The sequence below is a fragment of the Trachypithecus francoisi genome, unplaced genomic scaffold, assembly GCF_009764315.1.
Source record: "Trachypithecus francoisi isolate TF-2019V2 unplaced genomic scaffold, Tfra_2.0 Lachesis_group3, whole genome shotgun sequence".
Lineage (NCBI taxonomy): Eukaryota > Metazoa > Chordata > Mammalia > Primates > Cercopithecidae > Trachypithecus > Trachypithecus francoisi.
The window spans coordinates 18,870,181-18,893,018 of NW_022681468.1; the positions used below are offsets into that span (position 1 = coordinate 18,870,181).

The following is a 22,838-nucleotide window of genomic DNA, read 5'->3' on the forward strand; positions in this document are numbered from 1 at the left end:
TCCAATCCTTGTCTGTATGGGGATGTCTTGTCTGGGTTCTAGGCACTTTAGCCTTTCTGGGGCTCTTCCTGCATGAAGAAATATTAAAAATATTTACTACTGAATTAGTATGAAGGCTAGTATAATCTGGGGTAGATTACATTCATTCTTTCTTTCTGACTTAAAAAAAATTAAAACAGTTTTGTGGGCTCCTAAAGATGGATGGTCCCTGGGCATTGTGTCTGTGGTGCCTCATGGAGAAGCTGACCCTGGTTCAACGTTCTTATACCCTATCCTAAGTGTATTAACTTAACCCATCTCTTTCCCTTGCCTCTTGTTATATTTTAAATTGATTAAATAGCTCATGTGATTCAAGTATTTAAATTTGGTTGGTGAGCCTTTCTGTTCCGTGACCTTTGAGATAGCTTCTTGACAGCATACTTGGAGGGTACCATTGCATCAAGGTAATTCCCCCTACAACATTCCCCAAAGTCAAACATCCACATTTAGTACACACATGCATACCAGCCTAACAATGAGTACCTTCTCTTTCATTCTAGGCCTCCTTTAGTAAAGAACTTATCATTTTAACCACATATTAAATGTTACACCATTACAAGTTAATTAATGAAAAGCAGAAAATAGATATATTCTCAATTTTAAAACTTACAAAAATTATAATGAATGATTTTTATAATTATAATGTGTAACTAATTATATTAGATCAATATCATTTTAATCCTAACAACTTCTAGCAATTTATATTATGGTATTATAAAGTTATATGATTCATGCCTTTCCCAGTAGATTTTAGAATTCATTTTTTTTGGATAAAAAATTAACTCAGTGTCTTTTTTTCTGATAGACTGATTTAGCTGATTGATTATCTTGAGAAGGAGTGCTGGCTTTGCTAACGAGGCTATGTGGTAAATTTTTTTTATAAACTGAGTGAGCTAAATATGTAGCTCCAAGGTTTTGACTATATATATACTCTACATGTATATTGGTATATCATATATTTACATATGTAATTAGAAAAAGTATATTGAAACAATTTATTTTCATAGCATTTTCCAAGTACACTGAATTAAACAAGATAACTAAAAAAAAAAAAAAAAAAAAAAAAATCACATGCAAAAATGGCATCAGTTGGTCTAAGCTCTGCACTTGGCCATAATCTGGCTTCAATGTCTTTTGCAGCGGGCAGGATGACCCCCAAATATGTCCATGCTCTAATCCCTGGAAACTGAATATGTTACATTACATGGTAAAGGGGATTTTGCTGATGTAATTAAGGTTATGAACCTTAAAATAGGGGGACTATCTTTGATTATTCAGGTGGGCCCAAACTTATCCCATGAGCCTTTAAAAGAAATGAACTTTCCCTAGCTTGGGACAGAGGATGTATCAGAAGATAGAAGGGGTTGAAGCATAAGAAGCATTTTACTCACTGTTGTTGGCTTTAAATATGAAGACAGCATCCAGAATCAAGGCTCTTGGAGCAGATAACAACCTCTGACTGACAGCCAGGAAGGAAGTGGGAACCTCAGTGCCACTGCTGAAAGGAGCCGAACTCTGCCAACAACCTGCATGGGCCTGGCAGCGTGTTCTCTCCCAGAGCCTCCACAGAAGAGCCAAAGCCAGGCAGTGCCTTGATTTTGGCCTTGAGATTGGGAGGAAAGAAGCCAGCCAAGCCTGTCCTACAGAACAGTGAGTTTTCTGAACGACAGACTTGTGAGATAATAAATTTGTGTGGTGTTAAGCCACTGAATTGGTGGTAATTTATTGCAGCAGCAATAGAAAAATGAATATATGCCTCTTTGCTTTCAAGAAAGAGTCACTTCTGCAACTGGTTTGTTGGTTTGTTAACTTTCTATTTTATTCCACCTGGGAAAGTGGTCTTTACAGAGGAAAACACAACTGTCCATGTTTCAGTCACACTGTGGGCCTCCTGAGTCATCAATGTAATGACTCTAGTAGCATTCAATTGAAATGAAGCAAAATGCAAAGAGATTAATTTTAGAAGTCCCTTATTTATTTTTTAATGGGCTAAAAATATCAGGGATGGGCTACTTTTCTGTAAGGTTAGTGGCCACAGCTCTGGGAAACGAGTCCACTAACCCTGGACTCAACATTATTTAACTGAGCTTTAGGTCCTTCACAATGGAAAGGAGAATTGGAATACTACATTACTAAACAGCCTCAACTCCTTGCAGGTCAATCATAACACAAGAGTTCAGAAAAATGTTCGAAAGAGCACTTTAGGTTCAAGTCTCATTCTTGAGTCTATTCCTGGTCTATGCTGAGAGGGAAGATTTTCAAGTGGTTCCTGTTCTATAAAATTCATCCCAGGCTCCTCCATGGTCCTGAGTCCTATGTACTCAGTCCAATAGGCAGTCTCTGATCTTCATTCCCTTTGAAGTGTATTGGGAAAATCACCCTCATCTTTATACCCCTGCTGCTCCCTTACCAGTCTCCTCAGTTCCAGGAAACTACCTTGTCTTCTTCTCAGTCACAGGCTAGTCATTCAGTTCTACTTGATTCTCCTCTGGATGAGAATGAAATGGTGATGGTGATTGGTTGTGAAGCAGGAAGTGAGCTCTTCAGGTCCTTTGGGTAGAACTATAAGATAAGCAGCCCTTTGACATTGCCAACATGAACCTCCTCTTTTAATAATTCCAATGAATTATGGTCAAAGAGTCTTTGATTCCCCTACCACCTTGAGCGGAATTGCCAAAAGCTACTATATTATTCTAGCTTTGTTGCATAGCATGACCCAAGACAAGAGTTGGGAAACGGAGAATAGAACTATGACAGGTTAGTGGAACTTGAAGAGAGTGAGGTTTTGTGGACAGAAACGAACTGCGTCCTTCAGTCAACAAATGCAGTCAGCCTATGGCAATCCCATGGGAAGGGAGCTGGGGAACAGATACTCTGACTTGACTTCTCTTTATTTATCTGGTCTTCTGCAGGCTTCCCCCATTAACTGTAATAAACTAGAAGCTAGAAGGAAAGGCAATGCTGTTCTTCAGTCCATCCAGATCAGTCTCACAGGGCATGGGCAGCTTGGAAATCAGACCTGGAGATGAAATGAGGGTTATCCAGCAGCTCTGGATAGCATGAAATCAAAGACAGTCATGATCCCAGTAAGGCTCTTGGGATAAGGTCCTAGAGCTTTATAGGAGTAGGGGCACAGAGATTGAGGAAGCAGGAGTGTGCAGCAGTGGCTGTGTTCTCAGGGATCTGAGGAAAGTGACACATGGCATCACAGGAATGGCACTGGGGCATTGTGGAACATCCTGATAACTACCTCAGCTCCAGAGGATGTATTTGTATTTGCACGCACTTCAGTGAGAGCTCTGACCTCCTCATTTAAAGCAATGGCACTCAGGTCTCCTGAAATCAGTGTGCCTGTGTGTGTGTGTGTGTGTGTGTGTGTGTGTGTGTGTGAACATGCATTTAATGCTAGGAAAACAAGGGTTAGAATGTACAAGACACACTTTGGAATTAGTGTCTCATTCATAAATAATCCTTTTACTCTGGGAACAACTCTTACTCTATAGGAGATGGTTTATCAGTGGCACATGTATACTGAATAACACTGCTCCTTTGGCTGCAGCTGAGTGATTCAGGAATGGAGATTTGACCTTTGTCAGGCCAATTTGAAGCCTTCCCCAGGATTTTTCCAGCTGGAAATATACAAAAATAACTTTGTTTTCCTAGTCTGGGCGAAGGAGACATTACTAGGTGGGGTATTCAACAGTTGCTGGATGCCCTATTTCCTGGCACATGGAGGAAGCCATCTGCTTTGACAGGAAACCAAGCCCATCCATAAGAAGCACAGACAAGATATAGAGAAGAGCCCAGGAAATACTCAGTTTAAATTGTTTTTGAAGCTTCACCACGACCTTGCCATTTGAGTATTGAATCCTTTAGTAAAACAAATTACCCAGTATTCCTGTGACAAATAGCATTCTTCTTTGTCAAAGCTTGCTTGAGTTGTATTTTCAACAGAGTCCTGACTAATACAGTTGATACAGTTAATAGTCCAAGCTAATTTTTCCATGCATAGCACAGATGATAGTAGGGATCAAATGACAGGAAGTCAGAAGCTAGAGAGATCCTTATAGACAGGCAAGGTAAGATGAGAAGCTTGAATAAAGCTTTGACCTAGAAGGATGGGGAGGATTCTTTGTCTGCAGAGTACTGTACTCCAGGCAAGGAGATGATCGGAAGGAAGGTGGCACCAATTCCAAAGACATATTTATGATCAAGGACTAGTTGGAATCAAAATGCATGAAGTGGGAGATGAGATTGGAAAGGAGCTTCACTGTTGAGGACTTTGAATGCCAGGCTAAGACATTTGTGCTTTATTGTAACATAGGGAGACATTAAAGTATTTGAACATGGAGGTGATATACGAAAGTTGTATTTTAGGAATATTGACCAGATTGCATACAGGGTGAGATAAAGAGAGTAAGAAGTGGTGTTATTAGGTTGGTGCAAAAGTTATTGCAGTTTTTGACATTAAAAGTAATGGCAAAAACTGCAAACTGCAATTACTTGTGCAGCAACCTCAGACACCCAAATTGGAAGGCAATTGCAGTCTTCCTGGTATGAGTGCCCAGGGCCTGGACTAGGGAATTAGAAGTGGCAATTGAAAGGAGAGAGGGCATGTCTTAGTCATCTGTTTCCTTCACATCACTTAGAGTAACTGTCATCTTGTAGGTGCTCATCAAATTCTCGTAAATAAATAAGGAATTCGCATCAAGTAGTTATATATATATAATCAACATGTATTAGATATTTTAGGTTACAATTTTAAAGTTACTCCCGAAAACCATGTTGTTGAATTACTGAGAACATTTAGTCTGAATATTGTAGTTGACAGTGGATTTCATAACAATCTCAGGTAAATTAATTAGAGAATTATATGCGATTTTTTGTTATGAACTAGAAAGTACAATATCTTCAACCACTTAAAATGTTATTTGGTATTATACAATCAAAACTTCTATGAGCTCAATGGAAATAGAGAAAAATTTTCTTTTTCCTTATACATTATCTTTAGAGAGAATAGCTAGAACACAGATAATCAATAATGATGCAGGAAGATAGATACCTTATATATTCCACGGATTTCATATCTTAAGTACTATACTTTCAATACTTGATTATTTTATCTTCCTTTCATTAATAGAATACCATGCCACTTTCCCATCCTTGAATTTTGGAAGAGCAATGCATGCACAGATGGAGGTTGTATTTCTTAGCTTCACTTGAAGTTAGATGTGACTATGTGAATAAGATGTCCCAATAAAATGTGGATGAGAGGAATATGTACAATTTCTGTGTCACCTCCATTCAAGGAAATTACTTGTTCTCTATGCCCTCATTTTCTCCTTCTTGTCAGTTGGAAGGCAGACATGGTAGCAAACAAGTTTGGATCATAGAAAAGCTTTGATCATACCCTTAGAAGATGACTGAGCAACAAGATGGAGGATACCTGCGACCCCTTGGGACCTTGTAGAATAGAGAGAATCACCTGTCTTAGACTGTTAGGTGGATCTGGCTTGAAATTAAGTTTCAAAAATTATCGTGGTAAAGGTGATTGGACGTGCATCCTGAAGGACTCTGAATGCCAGGATAGAGAATAGCGAATCAACATCATAAATATTGGGGAGCTTGAGGGTTTCATTTTTTGTTTTGTTTGTTTGTTTTTAAAGCAGGTGCTTAGCAATCAGGGAATAGAATATCTTCAGAAGGCAGTAGTGCAGTATGGAAGATGGATTGGAGAGCTGAAACCTGATGTCAATTGAGAACTCATTGAAATAATTTTGGAACAAGACGAGGACTCTATCTAGATTGAAATAGAGAGGGAAGATTGAATTTAAGAGATATTAGGGAAATGTTCTAGTGTGGGGTAGCTTTGAAAATGTGCGTGGCTAGAGGGTAAGAAACCAGGGAAGGAGGAACCAGCAATGCAAAACTGTCCAGGGACAGAGGGAGAATCACTGATGGAGTCAGATCTTGTATGAGGAGGGAAAAGGCAAGATTGAAGGCTTATGTGACCTTTTGCACGTTTTTTTTCCTCATGTTTTAGTTCTTAATTACATCAGTAGTTAAAACCTCAGTTTGTGGAATCAGACAGATCCAGTAATGTGCTAGCACTGTTCTGTATCAGCTACTAGAGCTGATTGCTAAATTTTCAGGAACTTTGAGAGCTAGTTGTTAAACACAGCATTAGAAAAATCAAACTACATAAACTTATAATTAAATAAATTACATTAAAAACAAAAGTCAGAAATACTATAAACTTATTGTTTCGTAGTTGTTTTCTCTCAATTTTCTATTATTTTTGTTGTTGAAGTTATTTATATCCCTCATATCAGTATGATGAGAATGCCATATAGTGGTTTGCTACTGTGCCTCTCTTGATAATTCTGTTTTCAGTGATGTCATGTTGATAGCTTGAAATCCTTGTAGCATTGATGGGAGTATTTACATCCCAGAAATTGGTAAACATTAAAAGTTAGGTCTTGGTTTATTTTGTTGATTGTCTAGACCAGGGATTGGCAAACTGTAGCCTGCAGACCTGCCACCTGTTGTTGTAAATGAAGTCTTACTTACTGGAACACAGTCACTTCCTTTTATTTATTTATTGTTTATGTTATGTTATTTATTTATTATGCTATGTTATTTATTTATTGTTTAGGTTATGTTAAATAAATAACCATATGTTATTTATTTATTGTTTATGGTTACTGCCATAGTAACCAGTAACCAGTAACCACTACCTGTGTGTTTGGGGACTGGCCTGCCCAGTCTGTTGCAGTCATCATAACAATGGCACAGATTGGTTGGGTCCCAGAGGGTTGTACCACCACTGCTACTGCCATTTCCCATAGTATGCCCACTGCCCAGGGGCTTGATAAACCACTCAACTACTTGGCCCAACACTGCCATTCCTGGCACCTGAGCAAGACACCTGGAGACCCAAGAATGGGCCTGCCTGGGACCACTAACACCATTGCTAGTGTATGCCACCCTGGGTCCCAAGAATAGCCATGCTCAGTCCACTGTTGCCACTAGTGAAGCTCAAAGACTATCTGACTTGGCATCCCAGTCCTCAACAAAATTTCACTATAGCCTCTACTAACAACTGTACCTTAAGTTACCAAGGAAATAACAGCCACCACTAATGCTATTTATAGCTGGAGAAATCAAACAAATACTGCACTGCTGTACACATTCAGAATCAAAGCCAAAGTGTCCTACCCAACCAGTACCACAGATACATCTCCAGGAAAATGTTCTTCTCTACGAAAGCAAATTCAAAAATTAGAAGGGACTGTTATACAACATGTGTAGATATCAATGTAAGGACACAGGAACATGAAAAAGCAAAGAAATATGACACCTCCAAAGGAGCACAATAATTCTCCAGTAACATCCTGATAAAAAATAAATGTATAAAATCCCAGAAAACAAATAATTCAAAATGGGTACTAAAGAATTTCAGTGAGATACAACAAAGTACTAAAGAATAATACCAAGAAATCAGAAAAGCAATTCAAGATATGAATGAGATGTTTGTCAATGAGATAGACATCAAAAAAGAACCAAACAGATTCTGGAACTGAAGAATGCATTGAATAAAATAAAAGTACACTCAAAGGCTTGAAGACAGATCTTTTGTAATAACCCAGTCAGACAAAAACAATAAAAAAAGATTAAAAAATAACAAGCAAACCCTATGTGACATATGGGACACTATAAAGCAAATAAAGATTCAAATTTTTGGTGACCCAGAGACTGAAGTGGAAACTAAAGGGTTAGGAAAACTACATAACGAAATAATAGATGAAAACTTCTCAAGTCTAGCAGGAGATTTAGACATCCAGATACAGGAGGCCCAAAGTTCTTTAATTAGATACAATTCCAAAAGGTCTTCTCCACAGCACATTATAGTCAAACTGTCAAAAGTTAAAGACAAAGAGAAAATTCTAAAAAATAGCAAGAGAAAAGCTTTAGTCACTTATTAAAGAAAACTCCTATCAGACTAATAGTGAATTTCTCCACAGAAACCTTACAGGCCAGGAGAGAATGAGATGATATATTCAAACTGTTAAAAGGGAAAAATTGTCAGCCAAGGACACTACCCAGCAAAGTTATATGTCATAAACGAAAGAGAAATAAAGTATTTTCCAGACAAGCAAAAGCTGAGGGAATTCATCACTGCTAGCCTGGATGTACAAGAAATGCTTAAGAAAGTTCTATATTAGAAGCAAAAGAATGATAACTATCATCATGAAAACATACAAAAATATAAAAACCACCAGTAGGGCAAACACACAAGCAAGGAGGAGAAAAAAACTTAAATGTTACAACTATAGAGTATCAGCAAACCATAATGACAAGAGATAAGGAAAGGCATAAAGAATATACAAAACAACCAGAAATCAATTGATAAAATTACAGGAATAAGCTCTCACATATCAATACTAACTTTAAATATAAATGGATTAAACTTTCCTCTTAAAATATATAGACTGGAATAAATAAAAGAATGACCCAAACAAGAAACTCATTTCACTTGTAAGTACGCATATAAACTAAAAGGAAAGGGATGGAAAAAGATATTTCATGCAAATGAAAACCAAAAGCAAGCAGTAGTTAAATCAGATAAAACAGACTTTAAGTCAAAAACCATAAAAAGAGACAAAGAATGTCATTATATAATGACAAGAGGATCACTTCAGCAAGAAGATATTCTAAACATATATGCACCCAATGTGGGAGCACCCAGACATATAAAGCAAATATTACTAGATACAAAGAAAGAGATAGACTCCAATATAATAACTGTTGGCAATTTCAACAACCCATCTTCAGCACTGGACAAATCATGTAGACAGAACATTAACAAAGAAATGGTTGATTTAGAGTGCATGTTAGACCAAATGGACCTAATAGACGTTTAGAGAACATTTCGTTTAACAGCTATAGAATACACTTTATTCTCATCAGCACATGGAACATTCTCCAGAATAGACCACATGTTAGGATACAAAACAATTCTCAACAAATTTTAGAACATGAAATACATCAAATATCTTTTCAGACCCCAGAGGGATAAAACTAGAAAACAATAACAAAAGAAACTTTGGAAACTGTACAAATACATAGAAAGTGAACAACATGCTCCTGAATAACCTTCGGGTCAAGGAAGAAACTAAGGAAGAAATAAACAAATTTCTGGAAACAAGTGAAAATCAAAACACAACTTGCAGAAACCGATGGGATACAGCAAAAGAAGTGCTGTATAAAGCTGTTAAAAAGAATATTGTACTTTCATTATTTATAAATTATGGTATACCTATCTTTTATAATTTGTAATAAAGATACAATGCATAATATACACAATTTTTTGCAGAACAGTTACCAGCACACTGCTGGACAGATCTAGGTTTAAGTTACAAGAATTTTAAGTAAGTAATTTATTCTTTCTAAGCCACAGTGTCTGTCCATATTTGCACTCTATTATAGCAAGAAGTTACTAATATTATTTATTAGATAACGGGTAGTGATATGGTTTGGCTATGTACCCTGCCAAATCTCATCTTGAATTCCCATGTGTTGTGGGAAAGACTCGGTGAGAGGTAATTGAATCACAGAGGGAGGGCTTTCCTATGCTGTTCTTGTGATAGTGAACAAGTCTCACGAGATCTGATGGTTATATTAAAAACGGGACTTTCCCTGCACAAGCTCTCTTCTCCTATTTGCTGCCATGTGAGACATGCCTTTCACCTTGCACCATGATTGTGTGGCTTCCCCAGTCATGTGGAACTGCAAGTGCAATAAATCTCTTTCTTTTGAAAATTGCCCAGTCTCAAGGATGTCTTTATGAGCAGCATGAAAACACAGTAATACAGGTAGCAAACTTTTTCTTTTTACAGCCAGAAAGTAAGTATATTTGACTTTGTGAGCCATATTGTTCCTGTTACAACTATTCAATTCTGTCACTGTAGCATGAAAGCAGCCATAGACAATACATTAATGAATGACTGTGGCTGTGTTCCTATAAAACTTTACTGAATAAACAGGTAGTAGGCTGCATTTGGCCCATGAGCTATAGATTGCTGAATCCTGCACTAGATTATACATTTCTTGAGAGTGAGAATTATGCCTATCTTGATAAAACTTGTATCCTTAGAACTTGACACAGTTCCTAGCACACATAGCAAAAGATAATAAATATTTGTTGAACTGTTAATACAAAACAGCAGTAAAAATGAATGTACTAATGCCGCCTGAAACAACATGGTTAGCACTCACAAACATCATGTTTAGTAAGAAAAGCCAGAGGCAAAAGAAAACATACTGCAAAGATCCATTTCTATAAAGTTCAAAAACAGGCAAAACTGGACTCCTGCTTCCAGTCATGACGGGGTAACAGATTTAATTTAGCCTCCCACTTCAAACAACTAAAAATGAAGACAAACTCTATGACACAATAATTTATGACAATGGGAAACAGGCAGCACTGGACTTGAACTTCCAAGAAAAAAGAGAAAAAAGAAACAAATAGAGTAAGTCCTATAATCATTTCAGTTTAATTTCTAGATACAGTTTCTAGATTGCAGCACGGGATGGAGGAACTCAAACCCAAATCCTGGTTGTCTTGCTGAGTGAAGGAGACAGGGCTAAGAATTTGGGAATCCAATGAGGCTAGAACTTGGAGATGAGGAAGATCAGTAGAGAGCTCCAGAGATCTGTAGAGATGTCCCCTTGTATCTTTGGTTGAGTGTTAATCTGCACCTAAGTGTAGAGAAAATTACACTAGGCCAAGAAAAAAAACACTGGAAAACACTAATTTCTAGAATTCACACATAGTGAAGAAAATCTTATGTTACTATGACTGAGAATGGAAAGATATCATAATACATGGGACATTGGATAGAATCCTCAGAAGGGTGTATTATTAGTAGTGGGATGAATTAGCTCTAAAACAGTGGCTACTCTGGATTAACCTTAACATTGCATGACAGCAACTCTGAAAAAGATCAGATTGATTTAAAGTAAGTGCAAACCAGAATAAGGTCCAATACAATATTAAGCAATAAAACAAAATATCACACCTCAAAATCTAAAATTTATGTGGATCAACTAATCAAAAATCACTAAGTATTTTCAGAAGAGGAAAACATGGCCCATAACAAGGGAAAAAACCTAGTCTGTAAAACAGACCTAGAAATGATACAAAATATAAAATTAACAAAAAATTAAACCAGCTTATAAACATGCCCCATTCATTGATTTAAGAAAAGTGAGTAAAGCATAAACACAATGAGGAGAGAAAGGGAAGTTATAAGAAGATTCAAATAGAATTTCTAGCTATGAAAAATGTAATAGAAATAAAGACTCTGGATGAGATTAGCAGCAGAGTAGATACCATAAAAAAATAAGTGAACCCAAAGGTACAGCAATAGGAACTATCCAAAAAGAAGTACAATGAGAAAAAATACTTAAAACAGAATAAACAGAGCATGACTTTTCTGTATAAAATCACTAAATGGTCTAAAATATGTGTCATTAGAGTCCCAAGGTAAAAAAAAATGAGAAGAAATAGTAAATGAACATTTTCCATAAGAAATGAAATTTATAAAGCAATCCAAACAGATAAATGAATCCCAAACAGAATACATATAAAAGAACCAGACTGAAGAACCACCACATTGTAATCAAATTGATGAAAATCATTAATAAAGGGAATTTTATAAGCAGTCAGAGAAAACCAAACATTACAAACCAGATAAGGTTGATGCCAGACTTTAAATCAGAAACTAGGTAAATCAAAAGAAAATTGAGCAACATTTTTACTTCATGAGAAACGGGTGCAGGAAACAAAACAAAAACAAAACAAAATACTGTTAAGTGATAATTCAATAACATGTAATAATATAAAAATGATTTTAAAAAGGAATTTTTAATATAAAAATGGAGCTTGAAGAATTCACTACCAGCAAGTTTCCAATGTAAGAAGGTTTTGAAAAGGTCTTTTGCAGGAGGGAAATAATGGAAGAAATTTGGCTCTATGCAAATAATTGAAGAATGTTGGAAGAGGTAAATATACTGGTACGTATAACAGACTTTTGTCCTCATTTAAAATTTTTTAAAAAATTCACTGCTTGAAACAACAATAATAACAATGTGTTCTGGAATTTATAACACATATAGAAGTATACATATTAGGACAAAGGACGGGAGAAAGAAAATGGAATTATACCCTTGTAAACTTGTTACAATATACATGAAGTAGTTAAAGTAATATATGGAGATAGACGATGTTAAGTCAAATATATGTATTTTAAGCCCTAGAGCAACCACTTAAAATAATACAAAGTATAGTCATTAATAAGCTAACATTAAACATAAAATCATCATCCAAATGAAGGCAGAAAAAGAGGAAAATAGAAGAAAAAATAGATTAAATAAAAACTCGGTGGAAATATGGTGGTTTAAAACACAAGAATAATAGGATAAATAACTAGATGGTTTAAAACAAAAGTATATTAAAAATTACATTAACTATAATTTTTTTTTTTTTTTTTTGAGACAGAGTCTAGCTCTGTCGCCCAAGCTGGAATGCAGTGGCGCAATTTTGGCTCACTGCCACCTCCGCCTCCCAGGTTCAAGTGATTCTCCTGCCTCAGCCTCCTGAGTAGCTGGAATTACAGGCGCCTGCAACCACACCCAGCTAATTTTTGTATTTTTAGTAGAGACAGGGTTTCACTGTCTTGACCGGGCTGATCTTGAACTCCTGACCTCGTGATCCATGCACCTCGGCCTCCCAAAGTACTAGGATTACAAGTGTGAGCCACCGCACCTGGCCTTAAGTATAAATTTTATTAAAAACTTGAATTAAACTACAGAGATTGGCCGGGCGCGGTGGCTCAAGCCTGTAATCCCAGCACTTTGGGAGGCCGAGTCGGGTGGATCACGAGGTCAGGAGATCGAGACCATCCTGGCTAACACGGTGAAACCCCGTCTCTACTAAAAAATACAAAAAACTAGCCGGGCGAGGTGGTGGGCGCCTGTAGTCCCAGCTGCTCGGGAGGCTGAGGCAGGAGAATGGCGTGAACCGGGAGGCGGAGCTTGCAGTGAGCCGAGATCCGGCCACAGCACTCCAGCCTGGGCGACAGAGCGAGACTCCGTCTCAAAAAAAAAAAAAACAAACAAACTAGCCGGGCGAGGTGGCGGGTGCCTGTAGTCCCAGCTACTCGAGAGGCTGAGGCAGGAGAATGGCGTAAACCCAGGAGACGGAGCTTGCAGTGAGCCGAGATCCGGCCACTGCACTCCAGCCTGAATGACAGAGCGAGACTCCGTCTCCAAAAAAAAAAAAACTACAGAGATTGCCAGATTGAATTAAAAAACTGGTTGTAACTATATGCTGTCTGATTGTCCTATTAGTAATGATGAGAAAGAAAGTTTTACGGCCAGTATCTAGAAATCATGTATAGGGACTCTGCCTCTGCCTCACATGAGTTAAACATACACAAAAAGGTTCATCACAAAAATACAAACTCATTTTTATTTGCTTGGGTTTTGTCTTAAGCCTTTATGCAGAACCAGCTACCCATGTGCCTGACATAGGTCTTATTTTTCCTCTTAGTACAAAGGCAATTAAAACAATCTGAGTGGCCTCCCTGTTCTTGTTCTCCTATACCAGGAGTAGAAAAACTATAGTCTGCAGGCAAATGCTTTCCATCACCAGTTTTTTTCTACTATTCTATTGAATTATAACTCTTATACCACACAATGCAACCATTTTAAGTATACAATTTAATGGTCTTTAGTATATTCACAGCTCTGTATAACCATAATCACCACAATTAACTTTAGAACATTTTCATCACCCCCCCTAAAGAAACCCTGCACCCCTTAGTTATCACCCTCCAATATCCACATTTTTCTGCACCTCACACTAGGCAATCACTAATTTACTTTCTGTCTCTATGGATTTGCCTTTTCTGAACATTTCATACAAATGGAATCACACAATATGTGGCCCTTGTGTCTGGCTTCTTTCACTTAGCATAATGTTGTAAGTTCATCCATACTGTAGTATGATTCAGTATTTTGTTTCTTTGAAGGGTAGAGTGATATTCCATCATATAGATATACCACATTTTCTTTATCCATTCATCAGTCAAAGAACATTTAGCTTGTTTCCACTTTTTGGCTATTATAATTAATACTGCTATTAACATTTTTATACAAGCTTTTGTGTAAACCTTTGTTTACATTTCTCTTGGATATATATCTAGCAGTGGAATTGTTGAGTCAAACTGTAATTTTATGTTTAAAATTACTTTTTTTTACTGTAATTTTATGTTTAAAATTACTGTTTGACTCAACAATTCCATTCCTGTGTATATACCCATTTTGAGGAGCTGCCAAAATGTTTTCTAAAGTGGTTCCTCTAATTTACATCTTATTAGCAAATTGAATGATTCCAATTTCTCCAAATTCTTATCAATATTTGTTATTGCCTTTTTTTATTGTAGCCATCCTAGTAGGTGTGAAGTGGTATCTCATTGTGGCTTAAAACAACTGGATATCTACAGGCAAAAGAATAAAACTGAACCTCTACCTCACACCATATATAAAAATTAAGTCAAAATGGATCAAAGATCTAAATGCAACATCTAAAGCTGTAAAACTTGGATGGGTGTGGTGGGTCATGCCTGTAATCCCAGCACTTTGGGAGGCTGAGGTGGGACGATCACTTGAGGCCAGGAGTTCGAGAACAGCCTGGCCAACATAGTGAGAGCCTGTCTCTATCAAAAAAAAAAAAAAAAAAAAAAAAATCAAGAAAGCTGCGAAACTCTTAGGAGAAAACAAAGGTGTAAATCTTTGTGACCATGATTTAAGCAATGGTTTCTTAGCTATAAAACCAAAAGCACAAACAGCAAAAGAAAAAAATAGATAAATTGGGGTTCAAGAAAATAAAAAACCTTTTTTGCTTCAAAGAACACTATCAAGAAAATGAAAAGACAGCCTATACAATGAGAGAAAATATTTGCAAATTGTATTTCTGATGAACAACTACTCTAGAATATACGTAGAATTCTTACAGATCAACAATAAAAAGATAATTAGTCCAGTTAAAACTTGGGCAAAGTATTTGAACAGAACATTTCTCTAAAGAAGATAAACAAATGGCCAATAAGCACATATAAAAGATGTACGACATTAGCCATTAGGGAAATGCAAATCAAAATCACAATGCAATATTATGACATACCCACTAGAATGCCTAAAATACAAAAGACAGACATTAACAAGTGTTGACAAGGATGTCAGGAAATTGGAACCCTCATACATTGTTGACAGAATTGTAAAATAATGCAGCCATTTCAAAAAACAGTTTGGCTGTTCCTCAAATTGTTAAACATAGAGCTGCTATTTGACCCAGCAATTTCACTCTAGGTTTATATCCATGATAAATGAAAACCTGTGCCTACAGAGAAACTTGTACGCAAATGTTAAAAGCAATATTATTTATAATAGTTAAAAAATGGGGCCGGGCGCGGTGGCTCAAGCCTGTAATCCCAGCACTTCGGGAGGCCGAGACGGGCGGATCACGAGGTCAGGAGATGGAGACCATCCTGGCTAACACGGTGAAACCCCGTCTCTACTAAAAAAATACAAAAAACTAGCCGGGCGAGGTGGCGGGCGCCTGTAGTCCCAGCTACTCCGGAGGCTGAGCCGGGAGAATGGCGTGAACCCGGGAGGCGGAGCTTGCAGTGAGTCGAGATCGCGCCACTGCACTCCAGCCTGGGCGACAGAGCAAGACTACTTCTCAAAAAAAAAAAAAAAAAAAAAAAAGGAAAAACCTAAGCATCTATTAAATGGTGAATGGACAAACAAAATGTGATATATTTGTGTGGTATATTATTCAGCTATACAAGGAATGAAATACTGAGAAATGCTACAACATGGATGAATTTTGAAAACATTATGCTAAGTGCAAGCAGCCAAATACAAAAGGCCACATATTGGATGATTTAATTTATATAAAATATCCAGAATAGGCATATCCATGGAAGCAGAGAGTAATTTAGTGGTTTTCCGGGGCTGGGAGCAGGGAGAAGGAAGAAAGATTGCTAATTGGTTTGGATTTTCTTTATGGGGTTAAAAAAAAAAGAAAAAGAAAAAGCAATCCTGAAATCAGATAGTGGTGATAATGGTTGCATTTTGTGGATATACTGAAAACCGCTGAATTGTACACTTTAAAATAATGAATTTTATAGTAAGTGAAGTATGTATATCAATGAAGCTATTAAAACATCTATTTATTACCTCAAATTCTACAGGTCAGAATTCTGGCATGGAGTGGTTGCATTCTTCGTTTAAGCTGAAATCAAGGTGTTGTTTGGCTGTGTTCTCACCTGAAGCTCAGAGTCCACTTCCAAGCTCATTTTTGTCCTTAGCAGAATTGAGTGTCTTGCAGTTGTAGAACTGAGGTCTTGGCTTGCTGTCTGTCAGCAGGGGACTGCTCCCTGCTTCTAGAGGCCACCAATTTCCCTCATTATGTGGCCCCTTCCATTTTCAGGCCAGCAATAATGCGTTGAATACTTCTTATGCTTCAAATCCCTGACTTCTGCTACCAGCTGGAGAAGAACTCTCTGCTTGTAGAGGGCTCATGTGATTTACTTAGTCTTTGTCTTAAGGTCAATTTATTTGGTACTTGGGATTTTAATTGTATCTGTATGGTTCCGTCAAGGCAATAACTATATTAGTGTTTGAATAAATAACCAGGTAATCTGGTAATTTACCATGTTGGTAACCTGACAGGGAGATGAGAATTCATCTTTATAATTCTGCCTACCACAAACCATGTCTGTGCTTCTTTTCTCTGGGGAAGAGTTGTCTGTGACTGTCACTTAGTTTGGGGTTCCACGTTGCTGAGATTCTGTCCAGTATTTTGACCTCTCCAACTGGTCTTCAGAACCATCTCTTAGGAGCAGTGCACCGGAACATCTGGTGTTTTTTGCTCCAACTTTGGTCTAAAAGGTCATCCATCCCCTTACATCCCTTACCTGAGTTGACATGCTTCCTTAAGAAGGTCCCATGGAGGGCTACTAATGGTGGAACTTAAGGCCAGATGGCCTGCAGTGATTGCAGTTATCCTGGGTTTTCCACTGGTGAAGGGAGAGTCATGGAGGAGGAATGCCCAGCCATGTTGCTGCTGCCTTGATTTTGTGTCTTGCAAGAGCCATCCTAGGTGGCTCTGAACTCTCCTCTCTCTATTTTCCTCATTGGAATCACTGCCATTCAGGCTGGTGAAAACCCTGGCTGAATCTTTGTTACTGAATGTTCACTGTGGTATGGTGATTGTTTGGAGGTCTCTTGAAGGTGGAAACATGGGATGGGTAATAATTTATGATACACATCATCTGAAAATAGAAAAGAGAGGTTACATTTTTCAGTACAGAACTTAATGAGAATGAACCAAATGCCTATGTACTCTGTTTTTTCCCCTTAAAAAATTATTCACTAAGAGGGCACATACTGGCAATATGCAGTCATTATCAGTGTAATGAAGAACTCGAGTGAAGGCTATTTCGTATGCTCTAATGTGCCTGTTTTATGAAAGTATAAAAGGCCTATTTACTTTTCAATTGTTTTATTGCAGTAAAAAAAACCCATCTCTTCCAATTTATGACTAATCGTGGATTTTATTATTCATGGTCTAATTCTGCAGAGGAAGGTTACAGAAGCAGGTACACATTAATTCTGCTCAATTTGGAGCCTGAGAAAGATGATTGATGGCAACTCAGCTGCCCTCTGGCTCTCACTCCTGGAGCTTAACCTTTACATATGGATACTAAACAGGCCTGGTGCAATCTTGGTGAGTCTCTCAGTGAATATTTTCTTACTCAGAATAATCAAATTTTAAGAATGTGCTACAGGAAAAAGCTGTCACATTGCATTAGGTTAGCACTGTGACTTCATGGAAATGGTCAGGTAACTCAATTGCCCCAGCCCAATAATACACAGGCATAATTTAGTTCACTTAGAGTTAAGAGAACAAATAATTTTAAAAATATCCTATTTGAGGTTGTTGAAGGCAAGCAAGGAACTGTGGGGCAATGAATGATGCAGAGGGGATATAGGAGCTGAGCTAAGAATAAAATAGGCATCAAAATACTTTGTATTCTTATAGAAATGCTTATAATTAAATTATGTAATGTTCTGTAGTTTACAAAGCACTCATATAGTCTGTTTTGACTCAATGGGAGATTCTGTGAAGAGATACTAGTGTCTTAATTTATAAATGATGATACTGAGTATACTGAGTATCGGAGGCACCGCCTCATTCAAGGTCACTCGGCTAGTTTGTGGGACTAGAAGCTGAACTTAAGTAGTTGTTATGGGTTGGCTTGTGGCCCCCCGCCACCATAAAGATATGTTCAAGTCCAGCCCCCAATACTATAGAATGTGATCTTATTTGGAAATACGGTTATTGCAGGTATAATTAGTTAAGAGGAAGCCATATTGGAGTAGAGTAGACCTTTAATCCATACAAATGGTGCCCTTATAGGAAAAGGAGAGAAACAGAGATAAGATGGCTCTGTGAAGACCCAGAGGCACAAGGAAAACAGCATATGAAGAAGAAGACAGAACCTGGAGTGATGCTTCCACAAGCAAGGAACACCAATAATTGCCAACCATCACCAGAAGCTAGGAGAGGCATGGAACAGACGCTCCCTGGGGGCCCTCAGAAAGAACCAACGCTGCTGACATCTTGATTTTCTTGATTTTGGATGGCTAGCCTCCAGAACTGTGAGAAATAAATTTCTCTTCTTTTAAGCCATCCAGTTTGTGGAACTTTGTTATGGCAGCCCTGGAAAACTAATAATAGCTCCTAAGAGTAATACGATTTTCCATTTATAGTGCCCTGACTATGGGCCAGGTACTCTATAGGCATTATCATGAAATCTTTTAAGAGCGCTTCAAGGTCTATTATCATCAATGGCATTTTTATGACTTAACTTAGGTCAAATAACTACTAAGTAGTGGAGCTCAGATTCCAACCCCAGCCCTGAGTTTAAACCTGTGCCGTGTCCACTTTGTCCGTAAGCCAGGGTGCTGTTAAAAAATGTTTGTGGCAGTGTGACGGAGGGCAACCTCCAACCCTCGTGAGTTGCGTCCTTATTTTAGGTCTCCTAGGCAACTACTCATTCAGTTTCAACTCTGCTATGTAACTTACATGTACTAGTTACTAACAATTACAAAATAGTGCCTGAAACACAGAAAAAAATCAGTATTTTAAAAATATGTAGTAGTAAGAACCTGTTACAGTGCTGCAAAATTTACAAAGTATTTTCACATAAACTCTTATTAGGTCTTTTAAAAACAATTGGAGGCTACTTTAAGCAATTCTTATCTTTTTTCTTTCCAATTTTTGTTTCTAAGATTTATCATATCCCCAACCAGATAGTAAGCTTCTAGAGGTAATGAATACATCAATTTTCCTCTCTTTCTTCTTCCGTGATACTGGATATACACTTACGGTCTTGCAATGATGATCCGTGTCATTCTGAAAATGATTATCAAGAATAAACGGGATAATCTATATATAAAAGGCAAGAATATAATTTTTTATTTTTATCTTCTAAATCACAGAAATCATTGCTAATGTTTCCCAAACCTCACTGTAAACCACTTTAAGTCTTTCCCTCCTTTAATACACTGTGAGGTGAACACTAGTAGCATCATCCTCGTTTCTCTAGGAGACTCAGAGCTAGAGAGGCATCCACCCACCTGTTCAGCCCTCCATCGTTCTTGGGGTCAAGGAAGATGAGAAAGTCCTTCCCAGAATATTCACATAAACTAGGACAGCCTTTCTAGGATCCAACATGTGCCATAGCCTTGTTGTCACCTGTCATAGTGTTTGGCCTTCTTGGGTGATCACTAAATTCCTTGCTGGTTTTAACAAGTTGTGTTTCATTTTCATTTTTTCCAATGTTAGTTTTCAAGATGTTCCTCCCTTACATAGATTCCCTAGGCAGCTTATTCAAAGTTGAGATAGGCAAACCTAAATTGACATACTTCAATTTTTGGTGATATGGGAAATGTCCATGATAAAACAACTAAATAAAAAATGGTAGACAAAAATATGTGCAGTATGCTCCCCGCTCTCCATGTATCTTTCTGCTACTTGTAGATGTGTGACTTTGGGCAAGTTACTTATCCGATGAGCCTCAGTTTCCTTAAATATACATAGTAATACGTGCTTTGCAGGGTTAATGTGAGGATCAACAGTGATGCATTTGACACTCCTTTACTAATGTTGGAGAGTTATGTCTTGTCTTAGTTTGCTAGGCTGCCATGACAAAGTGGTACAGACTGGGTGGTTTAAACATTAGAAACATATTTTCTCAATGTTCTGGAGGTTAGAAGTCTGAGATCAAGGTGTCAGTTGTTTCTTCTGAGACCTCACTCCCACCCTTCTTTCTTTCTAAGTTTAGCTCTTATGTACGAATCTTTAGGAAGTGTTTTTTCCTTTAATTACAATCACAAGAAATTAATCTTTCCCTTCAGGGTCCTAGGACTCTTCGCTGCACCTATGTCAGAGCCATGTTAAATCTTACCTACGTTTGCATCCACCTAGGCCTAGGACAGGATTTGACACATAGTAGGTGTTTAAGAAATAACCCATTGAATTGCATTGAACGCCAGTTAATTAAACAAATGCTTTCCTGTTGTCTGACTTAGCTGGGGAATAGTTTCATTTGATCAGTGGCAGACCACCCTGCAGGAAGCAGAGACCAGGAGGAGTTAACATGATCCCAGACCATTTGTTAAAAAACTGAGAGTGAAGAAGTTTGTTTATTTGATTTCCTTCATACACATTTTATGTTTACGAAATCTATGGTAGAATATGTTTGAAGCAGCCTAACATTTGTGAATGTTAACATGAATGTTAAATGACTTTCCTGATATATAGACATACTTTGAATCTTTAGTCGATATGAGAAAAACTATTCCGCTCAGGAAGTTCAGAATATCACGTAGGGTGATTATTTAAACTGCTTATGTAGGAGGATAAATAGAGCAAAAAGAAAAGTCGGCTGTGAAAATGTGCAGAGATGATTTAAACAGGACTGTGTTTTGAAATGTATGGAATATACATATACATATTTTTTGTCCTGAATGTACATGTACATACGTTTATTTGGAATGACTCTCTTAAGGATATTTGGGATTACAGTACAACTACATGAGTGGCTATGTGAAATTCTTCTCACTGTAGGGACCTTCTCTTTCTCATATGACCGCAGCTCCAAACAGGTGGACTTTTATAAAATCTTAAAGCTAAAAAGTGTGCCTCACACACTTCCCTTGTCCAGTCTGGCTGCTTGTGCAAACCTGAGACAACACTAAGTGAGATGTTAGATGATCTGCAAACAGCTCAAGCAGTGAAGGGCCTGACGCATTTGTGCATAATCTGTAGAGTTCTGTATTTTCACTACCTTTACAGCTGAGGTGCCCATCTTTATTGTTTTTGTAGTAAAACCTACACTGTTGCTAATGAACGCTTTTTTTGTTAAAAAAAAAATCCTTTGATCCTTATGCATAGTAAGAGGTCAGTAAAAATTTTTTGAATGGATGAACAAATGAACTGAAAACAGGTTTTTCCCGGCAAACTTCCAACTTCTCAGAAATGTTTGGAAGTAATCTTACTTCTCCCACATCCTCTTTTTTTCATTGATGACTTCACCATACATTTACCCAGTCTTGGAGTGAAAGCATATGGGTTGGTGGGGGGCGGGGTGCAATTAACACCTTCTTTTCTCTTGTTTCCTACATCCTGTCAATAAGTCCAACAACTTTTCTCAGATCTATTATCCCCATTAATTCACTCACCCTGTTCCTGCCTTAGACCATCGCCTTTCACCTAGGCAGCCTCAGGGACTTGTTCCAATATAGGTTTTACTGCCATGACAGAGATTAAACAAAACAGTATTTTAAAACACAAGATAGAAGGGAACTTCTCTGTCACATAATGATCCAGAATTGTCTGGGGTCTCTTCCTTTACAGGGGTTCAGATTCCTCCTGTGAAACCCAGAGGTTTCACATGTAATTTAAATTCACATCCCATTTGTCGGGATTAGTAACATGGCTCATCTCAGGGCAAGGGGATAGCTGGGAAATGTAATTGTGTTAGTCTGTTTTCATGCTGCTAATAAAGACATACCTGAGACTGGGAAATTTACAAAAGAAAGAAGTTTAGTGGACTCACAGTTCCACGTGGCTGGGGAGGCCTCATAATCACGGGAGGAGGCAAGGAGGGCCAAGTCACCTCTTACAGGATGGCAAAAGGCAGAGCGAGAGCTTGTGCAGGAAAACTCTCCCTATAAAACCATTAGGTTTCGTGAGACTTATTCGTTCTCATGAGAACAACATGAGAAAGACCTGCCCCCATGGTTCAATTACCTCCTACCAGGTCCCTCCCACAACACGTGGGAATTCAAGATGAGATTTGTGTGGGGATACAGCCAAACCATTTCGGTAATCTTCCTTCTGAATAGCCTTGCATCCAGGTAAATTTCTATCCCTATGGAAGAAGACAGAATGGATACTGGTGGGCAACCTGAAGTCTCAACCTTATCTTCTCACTGGCTTCCCTGCTCCTGGCCTCAACGGATTTGCCCTTTTCCTCAACTCATAACAAAAGCAAGCTGGTCATACCTTTTGTCAGCTCAAAAATATTCAACAAGCTCCTCTCTATTGACAGATAAACTTTTAGCTCCCAGGGTGGACTGAATGGTCTGTATGTTCT

General features: G+C 37.8%; 1 long non-coding RNA gene across 2 annotated transcripts; it reads left to right on the forward strand.

The window, feature by feature from the left end:
- Positions 1-717: 717 nt before the first annotated feature.
- On the forward strand, positions 718-19,336 carry LOC117071574. Of its 2 annotated transcripts, XR_004432360.1 has the most exons (4): positions 718-905; positions 1,454-1,689; positions 17,753-17,899; positions 18,593-19,336. It is a non-coding gene; the product is annotated as an uncharacterized LOC117071574 (long non-coding RNA). The 2 variants fall into 2 exon arrangements; XR_004432359.1 differs by lacking the exon at positions 718-905 and having other exon boundaries at positions 1,101-1,689.
- The last annotated feature ends 3,502 nt before the right edge of the window (positions 19,337-22,838 follow it).